Source organism: Chiloscyllium plagiosum, chromosome 26, assembly GCF_004010195.1.
Source record: "Chiloscyllium plagiosum isolate BGI_BamShark_2017 chromosome 26, ASM401019v2, whole genome shotgun sequence".
Taxonomy (NCBI): domain Eukaryota; kingdom Metazoa; phylum Chordata; class Chondrichthyes; order Orectolobiformes; family Hemiscylliidae; genus Chiloscyllium; species Chiloscyllium plagiosum.
The window spans coordinates 2397254-2400596 of NC_057735.1; positions in this window are offsets into that span (position 1 = coordinate 2397254).

Here is a 3343-nt window from a genome sequence, read left to right on the forward strand (position 1 = left end):
CACCAACCCAACCTCCACTCCCGGCACCTTCCCCTGCAACCGCAAGAAATGCAAAACTTGCGCCCACACCTCCCCCCTCACTTCCCTCCAAGGCCCCAGGGGATCCTTCCATATCCGCCACAAATTCACCTGCACCTCCACACACATCATTTACTGCATCCGCTGCACCCGATGTGGCCTCCTCTACATTGGGGAGACAGGCCGCCTACTTGCGGAACGTTTCAGAGAACACCTCTGGGACACCCGCACCAACCAAACAAGTGGCTGAACAATTTTGGTTCCCATCCCCCTGCTGTATTAGTTTAAATCCATCTTCATAGCTTTAGTGAATTTCCCACCCAGGGTATTGGTACCCCTCTGGTTTAGATGAAGACCATCCTGCTTGTAGAGGTCCCACCTACCCCAGAAAGAGCTCCAATTATCCAAAAACCCAAAACCCTCCCTCCTGCACCATCGCTATAGCCATGTGTTCAACTCCTTTCTCTCCCTATTCCTCACCTCGCTAGCACATGACACGGGTGGCAAACCAGAGAAAACAACTCTGTTTGTCCTAGCTCTAGGCTTCCATCCTAGATTAGATTAGATTAACTTAGTGTGGAAACAGGCCCTTCAGCCCAACAAGTCCACACCGACCCGCCGAAGCGCACCCACCCAGACCCATTCCCCTACATTTACCCCTTCAGCTAACACTACGGGCAATTTAGCATGGCCAATTCACCTAACCTGCACATTTTTTGGACTGTGGAAACCGGAGCACCGGGAGGAAACCCACGCAGACACGGGGAGAATGTGCAAACTCCACACACAGAGTCGCCTGAGGCGGGAATTGAACCCAGGTCTCTGGCAATGTGAGGCAGCAGTGCAAACCACTGTGCCACCGTGCCGCCGACGATCCTAGCTCCCTGAATTTCTGCCTCAAGTCCCCATCTCTCTTCCGATCAATGTCGTTGGTGCCAGTGTGGACCACAACTTGGGGCTGCTCCCCCTCCCCCCTAAGGATCCCAAAAACATGATCAGAGACATCACGGACCCTGGCACCTGGGAGGCAACACACCAACCGTGAGTCTCTCTCGTCCCCACAGAACCTCCTATCTGTCCCCCTAACTATTGAGTCCCCAATGACTACTGCTCTGCTCCTCTTCCCCCTTCCCTTCTGAGCAGCAGGTGCCCCACTGCTTTCCTGAAGAAGGGCTAATGCCCGAAACGTCGATTCTCCTGTTCCCTAGATGCTGCCTGACCTGCTGCGCTTTTCCAGCAACACATTTCCAGCCCCACTGCTTTCCCCGGTAAGTCATCCCCCCCAACAGTATCCAAAACAGTATACTTATTGTTGAGGGGAATGGCCACAGGGGATCCCTGCACTGCCTGCCAGTTCCCTTTCTGTCCCCTAACTGTCACCCATCTGTCTTTTTCTTTTATCTGGGGAGTGACTACTTCTCTGTAAGTCCTGTCAATAACCCCCTCTGCCTCCCGAATGATCGGAAGTTCATCCAACACCAGCTCCAGTTCCCTAACGGGGTTTTCGAAGAGCTGGTGTTGGGTGCACTTCCCACAGATGTAGTCAGCGGGGACACTAGTGGTGACCCTTACTTCCCACAGTCTGCAGGAGGAACATTCCACTGCCCTAAACTCTATTCCCACTATTCTCACTCCCGAAGTGACTACTTAAAAAAAGATTAAGAAATAGACTAGTTACCTTACTTTGTCAATCTGGCTCCCACAACTATTTTTTAGGTTAGAGGAGGAGGATGCGTAACGCAAGCACACAAATATAAACTGATCTACTTACCCTTCCCAGAAGTCCTTTGCTCGCTCCTCCCTCACTGGCCTGAAGGTAAGAAGTTTAAATATACTTACCAGCCTTCCCGACAATCACCTCGCATCAACGTCACCTCCTCCTGGCTCCTGCCTCTTGCTGCTCTCCACCCTTCAGGCTCTCTACCTTTATTCCTGATGAAGGGCTTTTGCCCGAAACGTCGATTTTACTGCACCTCGGATGCTGCTTGAGCTGCTGTGCTTTTCCAGCACCACTAATCCAGAACCTGGTTTCCAGCATCTGTAGTCCTTGTTTTTACCTGAAATCCACATCAACTGCTTTACCCTCATCCACCTGTTTGGTCACCATCTCAAATAACTCTAAGGTTTGTGAAGCACGACCTACCCTTCACAAAACCATGTTGACTAATCCTAAACAATTTATTCCTCTCCAGATGATTATCAATCCTATCTCTTATAGGTAAGGCAGATACACACACAACACAGGCAAAAAACACAAGTACAAACACAAGTAAACATGGAGAGACAACATATAGACACAGGGAAGACAGCTACAGACACACAGAAACATAAAACACACAGATGGACAGACAGACACAGAATTAGAGTTACACACCCACACACAGGCACACATACACACCCACACACAGGCACACATACACACCCACACACCCACACACAGGCACACCCACACACAGGCAGACACACATATACAGACAGATATGCACAACACACACATCTCCCTTACTTATTCCTTCACTTCAGCATTATGGGTCTACTGACAGCACGTGGACTGCAGCGGTTCAAGAAGTCAGTTCACCACCACCTTCTGAAGGATAACTCGGACCAAGTAATAAATGCTGGGCCAGCCGGTGATGCCCACATCCTGTAAATGAATAAAAAGATGGCAGAAAAAGAGACACATACACATGACATGCACACACATACAGACATGTACAAAACACAGGTAGACACACACGTGACTTGCACACAGACACGTGTACAAAACAGAGATAGACACAGCACACACAGACATCTACACAGACACAGATGTACACAGAAACAGACATACATAAGTGCATACAGGCACAGATATACTGTACACATAGACGACATAAACTCACAAACACACTAACAGACATAAGTAAAAACATAGAACATAGAAGAATACAGCGCAGTACAGGCCCTTTGGCCCTCGATGTTGCGCCGATCCAAGCCCACCTAATCTACACTAGCCCACTATCCTCCATATGCCTATCCAATGCCCACTTAAATGCCCATAAAGAGGGAGAGTCCACCACTGCTACTGGCAGGGCATTCCATGAACTCACGACTCGCTGAGTAAAGAACCTACCCCTAACATCTGTCCTATACCTACCACCCCTTAATTTAAAGCTATGCCCCCTCGTAATAGCTGACTCCATACGTGGAAAAAGATTCTCACTGTCGACCCTATCTAAACCCCTAATCATCTTATACACCTCTATCAAGTCACCCCTAAAACTTCTTTCCTCCAATGAAAACAGCCCCAAGTGCCTCAGCCTTTCCTCATACGATCTCCCTACCA